Consider the following 8,491-nt stretch of genomic DNA (forward strand, 5'->3'; position numbering starts at 1 on the left):
CTTGCCTCCCATCTCACAGGTCTGGTTCTGTGTGTGTGTGTGTGCCTGTGTGTGTGTGTGTGTGTGTGTGTGTGTGTGTGTGTGTGTGGACACGTGGTGTGTGTGTGCCGTAGTAAAGTGAGGGCAAGGCGTGAGGCCTAAAACCTCTCCCAACCAGGCTGATGGCAGGAGGGACTCTACTACACGTGTGAGTCTGATAATTCAACCAACAAAAGGGCCCCTTTACTGGGCGGCTTCCAGCAACAGAGGCAGAAGTTCCTAAAAGCAGCCAGAGGCTTTTTATGGTGCCCACACACTGGTACGTTACCTTGCAGACCCTCCGACCCACAAGGGCCCACCCTCATGCCTCCTATGCCTCACTCCCCCCAGGACCAGAGTCCCTGTAAACTAAATTCTCAAGGGGCCCCAAATCCAGTCAGCTCTGAAGCCTGGCTTTCCCATCCTCCCACACCCTCCACCCACACGGCTGAGGTCACCCCAGCCCAGCCTCTTTTGCAACCTTCCCAAGTTTGTGCATGAGAGGGAGAGGAGGAAAACTCAGAAGGAAGTGGCTTAGCCTCAACAAACTCTTTTTTACTCCCAAAGCCTTTCTCCTCTGACCCGGCTGAGACTGCTGCTCTGAGAGGAGACCCCCGACTCAGAGAGAACCCCCGCCTGCCGTCAGAGGCTGAAAGGGCCCTGGAGGCTTTTCTCGGTTCCTGTCTATTCCAGCAGCCCCAGAGGTATTTGGGTTTTGGGTGCGGGGAGGAGTGGAGGCAAGGGAGGCTTAGAATCTGTCAGCTGCAGGGTTTAGATTCAGCCCAAAGAACACCCACGCCTGAGTTAACTCCCAGGGGGTGGCAGCCAGCCAAGGCAGAAAGGACTGCCTGCCCAGCCAGGGGAGTTGGGGCCCGGCTCGGGGCTCTGCACGGCCGGCTGTCAGCAGCAAAGCGATGCAGCTGCCGGCACAGTCAGAGAAGGGCCAGCCAGAGACCGGAGCCCTTCAGCAGGGCTGTGTCCTGCTAGCACCCAGAGTGTCCTCGCCACTTTGACAGGGCTCCTTCTGGGATGGAACCGTGTCAACCCAAGGGTCTCATCGGGGAAGGGGCAACCCCAACCCCTGGAGTAGGAAAGCGTCCCTCTTGTTCTAAACTGTAAATATGCCTCTCAGCACAGCTCTGTGATGCTTGGGAAGCCAATGAACAGCGGTGGACAGGACCGGATTTTAGTCAGCTTGCCACAAACTAGTTGCTCCTGACTCTGAAATCCACTGGGCTAGGATGGCATTTTTTTTAACTGCAAAGTGTCCTATAGTTGCTAGCGTTGTATATTAATACAAATAATGTCTTTGGACCTACAGATCAATCCCCCACCACAGGTCACATGGAGATAGTAACTTACCTATATCCTCAGACCTACATAGTGTGTGGTAGGCATGCAGTACATGTGCTGGATGGATGCATAGATTGATGGACGGATGGACAGATGAATGGATGGATGGATGGACAGAAAAATGGATGGATGGATGGATGGATGGCAATGGATGGATGGACGGATAGATGACTATTTATTGAAGACTCAGTATTCCCGGCGTGGGTCAGACTCTTTGGAGGGATACTGAGAGGTGTGAGGCATTGTCCTGCCCTCTGGGCACTGACAGTCTACTTGCGGAAATAGAACTAATACCCCCAAAGAACTTAAAGAACAGGAGTGCTAAGCCTCCTGAAACCAGGGCTGTGGGTACACTTCCTGGAGAGAGCAGGTCTAAACCTGCTAGGATTGGGGAGGGTGAGGCGGACTTGTAAGCCTTCCTTAGAGGCAATAAAGACTTATGCTCCCCGATAGCCTCTTTTCAAAGGCAAACTTACTTCAAGATTGTAAATCCCATTTGTGTTTTAGGGTGGATACATTTGTCATTTTCCAAAGCGCGGGAGCAGAGAGGGGAGGCAGTGACGTGGGGTAAGATGGTATGAGGAGGGGGAGGCTTTGCCTGCTTCAGAACTCTCAGCTGCCCCTCTCATCCCTCCTCCCTGTCAGCAGAAATGACACCTCACCCAACACCTCTTTTAGGCGGAAGGTTGTATCTGGGTCCCGGTTGGGGCCAGGAGGGGAGAGAGAGAGAGAAGCAAAGTGGGAAGGTAAAAGCAGAGCAGGTCCAAGAGTTCTTAGAAGACTGACTTTAAAAAAAAATGTGTTGCATGGGGTGGGGGCACTGGGGAGGCATCAGCTCCATCTTTCTCACTCCCTGGGCACTGAGCTACACTGAGCTTTGGCAGATGGGCAAGGCTAGGGCTTAGAAGCCCTGCCAGGCAAGATGGGGAGAAGAGTTAGCCACGTGCAGTGGAGAACAGTCCCCGGCAGACTCTGCTCTGTTCAGACCTGAGCTGGCTGAAGGGGGGCCCTGCATTGCAAACCTGCTTTTCACTGTTATTTAACAGTGGAGGGTGATGACTCAGTCTGGCCTCTAGGAGGACGCACTGGTTTAAAGTATCTGAGTCAGCTGAGTGGGAGGAAGGAGGCTTAAAAGGACAGACATTGCCAAAGCCCAGCCAAGGACAGAGCCCAAAGGATACAAGAAGGACCTTCAGACACAGTCTGAAATCCGCATGCGGTTCCCTGGTGAGCCCATCCAGTGTCTACCCTCAAGCCACCCTCCATTGCCAGTGACGTAGTCCTGGTCACCCTCTTGCTGCTAGTTATCCTGGGACCAACGACCAGGCTGTTTTATTTTATTTTATTTTTCGAACAAAAGGGCTCACATATTTACTACTGAACCAACCTGCTAGTGCAGAAGCATAGAAACAAAGAGAAAAATCATTTTTCCCAATACAACATGTCCTGCTGTCCAGACAGCGGTGATGTTTTCAGCCACTGAAACGTGTGTGATTCCTTACAGACCCAGCTTGGCTCTTCTCCAATGTCTCCTCTTGGAGTTGTACCTGATTTTATGACCAGTTTTCATGCAAATCCATTGGGAAAGTGGGACAATTCTGCTTTTGTTTCCTGGCCAGGAACTGCTTGATCCTGAATGTCTTGTGAGAAGGCATGGCAAGGAACAGTCAACCACACACACCAAGGTGGTGGAGAAAGGAAGAGAGAGACAGGCTATTGTAAATAGCAGCCTCAGCAAATCCCTGCCCTTCTGGCGGGGTGTTGGGGAATCTGCATGGCAGCAGACTTTGAGGGCTCGTCCAGAGGAAGGACTAGGGCAGTGGTGGGTGAAGGGGGCTCAGAGTAAAGGCTGAGGTGAGTTATAAGAATCTGGAGAAGAAAAGACTCAAGTAAAACTCCAAGACTTTAAATCTCAGGAGGGCTGGCATGTAGCAGAGGAACTGAGCATTCTTTCTGTGGCTTCCAGGAGAAATCCACCCCTAGTGGAGGCAAGTTCTGTGGGGCAAATCTGGCCATCTTTCCATGAATATGGTGCAGGTGGCTCAAGCACTGGGTGGGAGGTTGGACTAGATGAACTTTGGGGTCCTTCTGTAGTGAACTGGAGAATGATCCACACTGGTAGCTTGAAATCAGCCACGGTAGGAGTAACACCACAGAAAGTGGCAAGCACTGCAAATCAGGTATCTGCCCCCCACCGTGTTTAACCGTTCAAGCACTGGGTGGGAGGTTGGACTAGATGAACTTTGGGGTCCTTCTGTAGTGAACTGGAGAATGATCCACACTGGTAGCTTGAAATCAGCCACGGTGCGAGTAACCGCAGAAAGTGGCAAGCACTACAAACCAGGTATCTGCCCCCCACCGTGTTTAACCATTTAACCAGGTCTTTCCAATTTGCTCTAAGAACATGACACATGCCACACTGCAGAATCAGCTACAGTCATGAGCGATGTCTATTTTACCCACAAGGGAACAGACTCACCAAGGTTAAGAAACTCTCCCAAGGTCACAAATATATGGAGGTGGGATGAAAACTCTGACTCCAAAACTCAGGATCACTCCGGAGTCCCAGGAGGCCTCTCTCTCCTGCCCCAGACACAGAAGTGACTTGTCCTGTCAGGAAGTCACACTCAGATGACTTTGGGCGGCCATCCTTCCACCTGCTCTTTATAAAGAAATGTTGTCTTTATTTGATATATATATATATGTATTTAGACATAGTGAGGAATTCCAGGAATTTAAGCCAGGAAACTGGACTTCATGCCACATACACTGAAAAGTCCTCACCAGGCTTTTTTTATTTTTTAAAAAATTTATTTATTTATTTATTTATTTATGGCTGCGTTGGGTCTTCGTTGCTGCACGCGGGCTTTCTCTAGTTGCGGCGAGTGGGGTTTACTCTTCGTTGCGGTGCACGGACCTCTCATTGCAGTGGCCTCTCTTGTTGCGGAGCACGGGCTCTAGGCGCGTGGGCTTCAGTAGTTGTGGTGCACGGGCTTAGTTGCTCCGTGGCATGTGGGATATTCCCGGACCAGTAATCAAACCCGTGTCCCCTGCATTGGCAGGCAGATTCTTAACCACTGCGCCACCAAGGAAGCCCTATTTGATATTTTTAATTACAATAACAACTTAGACTTGTGTAACAAATTTTAACACAAGACATATATAAAATAAAACAATAGCTCCTTGCCTCTAATCTACCTTTCCCCACCTCCTATTAATCATTTAGTATGTATGTACCCATAGCTTTCTATGTATTGCAGGACAAGCATAAATATAATATTAAACATATAGTCACACACATAGGGTTATTGTTTCTATACAATTGGGATCATACTATACAAAATGTTCAGTGATTTTTTTTTCACTTAAATTGTCATATTTTTCCACTTCATTACTTCACTCATTTAAAAACTGTCTAGTATTTCAGAGTATGTATGGATCATAATTTATGCCAAGAGTCTTTTATTGATGGACATTTAGGTTACAATGTTCTTCAGCAATTAACTTTGTAAAAATGTATGTTTGAGCATATGTGTATTTCTGTTGGATAGACTCCTAGAATTAGAATCTAGGTTATATGCATATTAAATTTTGATACTGTCAAACTGCCCTCCAAAAAAGACAGTGCCAATTCATGGTCTATCAGCAGTAAACAAGAGTTTTCCCCCACCCACTTGTCAACACTAAATATTATCATCAATCTTTTTAATTTTTGCCACTCTGGTGGGTAAAAAGGTGGTATTTTTAAACTTTGCATGTCCTTAAAAATTAGTAAGTTTAAGTATCTCCCAAAGCTTACTACTTATCATTGATAAGAGCTCTACTGGTTACTTATTCGTATTCTTTGCCTGCTTTTATGTTCTGTGTTGTCTTTGATTGTCTGTAGAGTGCTTTACACATAGTGGATATTGATCCTCTGTTATACACATACACTTTCCACCTACCCTGCCCTCAACCCCAGCTTTCCCTTCATACGCACACCAGTTCTCCTGCACCATGTCAAACCCAAACCATCCAGCCCCCCAGACTCTCCGACAGGGGCACCAAGTGGCAGGGTGTGTGATCCTCATTCTAGTTTCACAGAAGGCAGTCAGTGGGACCTAGCAGCCAAGAGTGTGATCTCTTGAGTCAGGCCTGTATTCAAGTCTCAGTTCTGCCACTTACAGACCGTGCTTTTAGAGATGAACTACATACTTAACTTCTCTAAACATCTGTTTCTTCAGTGGTAAAACAGAGATAAGAGTAGTATCAATCCCACAAGATATTTCTGTGTGCTAACGTTTCTTGAGCCCTTAATTTGTGCCATAAATGCATTATAATAATGTACTATGTGTGTCAAATGTAGTATAACAATGTAGTCATTTATTAACCTCCCGATGATACGTTTATTTGCATATTTGTAAAGTGTTCTACACCACCACCAGGGGAGTAAACCTTAGCTTATAGTGTGAGCATTGACAACTCCGCATGGCAACGTGTGAATCTGCTCCCCTCTGCCTCAGGATGCTCTTTTGACCCCTGTGGTCAGTCCACACACGACAGCTCCTGTTCAGCAGCCCATTCCCTTGGCTTCCACTGTGGCTCTTGTCACTTTGGCTGCCTCTCTCTCCATCCCCTACAACTCTACCAGGGTTTTGTGGGGGTTCACCAAACCTGAGCCCAGTGCCCTAGATCCTGTGCACACAGATTCTACGGTTCAGACTCAGGATGTCGGGGGCAACATGGCACAGAGCAGCCTTCTCTGGCCTTTGATTCACACATTAGCTCATCCATATACTACCTGTGGGGCCTTAGATGAGTTATGAGTGACTTGGCTTCTCTGAGCCCCCGTTGTACTCATCTCATAGCTCATGATTTCCTAAGCCCTACAGAGCAGCCCCTGCAGGTGCTCAGCCAATGCTGGTTCCCTTCCCACTTCCCCTGCCTCCCTTTTGTTCTGACTCCCTTTCCAGGGCACTCTATTGGCTTTTGAGGCTAAGTTAGCGGGTTGTGCCAAAGCCTTTCGGAAAGAGCTCACCCTTGCTCCCCTTCCCGAGTGGTAACTGATGCTTAGAGACACATACCTTTCAGAAGCTTCTGAGTCACTTCTCCCTTGGCTGGTTTCCTTGTGGGTGGTGACACCCATTACAAAATACCAGCCCCTGTTAATACTTTGAATTCTCTTCCTCTGCCTGTCTGAAGCGTGGGAAATGTTTGACGAATGAATAAATGATTGACAGAATCCTTGGTCTGTATTCATGACCCATCTTAATCTTGCTTCCTTTCTAGGCTTTTCTCTCTCCACACTCTTCGCCTCACCCTTCCCTGAAGCAAGCCATCCACCTTCTCCACTCCCCTGTTCCCACAGCTTTGATATTTCATTTCCTCCTCGGAAATATCACCCCCAATTACATGTGTCATTTCCTCAGGGCCCAGTTGGATTGGCAGCTTCTCCCCCAGCCCTGAATTCTCACGGCAGTTTCTTGGGGCCTCTGTCAGGGCACTTTACATTTTCTCTCTGCTATAATCACTCACCCCTTTCCTTTCTCCCCTGATGACTCCCTGGAGTGCGCTCCTATTTGCTTTGTCTTTTGCCCTGGGCAAGGCTCTCATGGCCCAGTGAGTTACACTCCAGTAGATAAAGCATTTTTCAACCAGAAGGGGCCTTGGGTCTTTGGGGCCCAGATGGCTCATCCTCTAGTTGGAAAGCCAAGACACAAAGCGGGGAAGTAACTGGCCCAAGGTCACACAGTGGCAAAGTGAGACCCAGAACCAAAACCTCAGGACATCCAATTGAGAGCTTTTTCCCAGTACCAGGCAAGTTCAAGCTGGCCAACTTTTGCTACCTCAACCAGGCAGAGTCAGATCAAGGTTAACTCAATACATCTACAGCCTCCAAGGTCAGAAGACCCAGGAGTTGGGAATAGTATATATGTGTGTGCACATAAGGGTAGAACCAAAGAGCCAGTTAAGCATAATTCCCTGAGACAGTTTTGCTTTATCTTGTTAATAATCACAATATATATACATACATAATTTATATGTATGAAACATACATACAAGTATTTTTCTCTTTTAGGAACAATACATGTTTGACATGTTTGTTGTTAAAAAAAATTGGAACATACTAAAAAGTATAGAGAACAAAATTAAAATCATAGTTTCCTATCACCCAGAATTAACCACTTACGTTTTTTATATATTTCTTTCTAGATCTTTCTCCATGCAAGTAGGAATTCATTTCAATACTTGGGGAGGCGGTATGGTAGATACAGTTTAGTGTCTGCTGTTTTTCATTTAGATCCTATGGCATAAGCATTTTCCCACGTTATTATAATATGCTCACAAACTCCATTTTAATGACTGCTTAACAGTTCATTGTGTGCCATGATTTTTTTAACCACTTCTTTATTGTTGGATGTTTATAAATGACGTTGGGAAAGAACATTCTTGAACAAGAGTCTTTGCCTGCGTTTCAGATTATTTTTTTAGGACAAATTCCTAGAAGTGGAGGGCAGGGACATTTTTAAGGCTCTCAATACTTGCTGCCAAGCATCTTTCCAGAAACATGTACCAGTTACACCCCCACCAGCTGCATTAGAGAAGAGCCTTTTGATTCTGCCAATGCAGCAACACCTCAGGCTGAAGGAAGGCCTCTCTTCCATCCAAAGCCTCTCAGCAGTCCTAACAATGGACCCCTTGTCCCACCCCCATCTCCTCTTCCCGCACCGCCCTCCATCCCTGGTTCCAGGCTTGGAACAGAGGCTGTCTGCGCGGCCTCTGTTCAGTCCAGTGCAGCCTTGGTGCTCCGCGGGGGGTTGGTAGAGCTGAAAGGTAAGAGGTGTGTCTGTCCTACAGGGCGGGGCCACCATCCTTCCAGCCTCAGGGAGACCCCCAGGGGAAGTGAGGAGGTGGGTGTGTAAGGGTTGCTGAGTCATCCGCCTCTTTTTTTTTTTTTTTTTTTTTTTTTTTTGGTCATTGCCAAGTAATTCTTAACTTCAATGAATTCTCTTTCTGGGATTTGAAAAATTGGAATTTTTATTCCCCCAATTTTCTGTTTTGTGTAATTGCCACACTTTATTGCTTGGTAGTACAGATACTGCAAATTGTGTATAACCATTATGTAAATATTGATATGTTA

At 47.0% G+C, this 8,491-nt stretch overlaps 1 protein-coding gene and 1 pseudogene across 5 annotated transcripts in view; one reads left to right on the forward strand and one right to left on the reverse strand.

Moving 5' to 3' along the window:
* RAB7B (RAB7B, member RAS oncogene family) overlaps window positions 1–8,491 on the forward strand; it is a 26,825-nt gene continuing 18,334 nt past the window's right edge. For 3 of the 5 annotated variants that reach the window (XM_007114020.4, XM_055084121.1, XM_024133849.3), the window contains exon 1: window positions 513–722. The gene's annotated coding sequence lies outside the window, so the exon portion shown is untranslated. Of the gene's footprint in view, window positions 20–139; window positions 299–512; window positions 723–8,491 lie in introns of those variants that run through there. The other 2 variants (XM_055084123.1, XM_055084122.1) reach the window with 2 other exon arrangements.
* On the reverse strand, window positions 2,870–3,026 carry LOC102992412 (60S ribosomal protein L39-like; annotated as a pseudogene).

This window comes from Physeter macrocephalus, chromosome 4 (genome assembly GCF_002837175.3).
Source record: "Physeter macrocephalus isolate SW-GA chromosome 4, ASM283717v5, whole genome shotgun sequence".
Lineage (NCBI taxonomy): Eukaryota > Metazoa > Chordata > Mammalia > Artiodactyla > Physeteridae > Physeter > Physeter macrocephalus.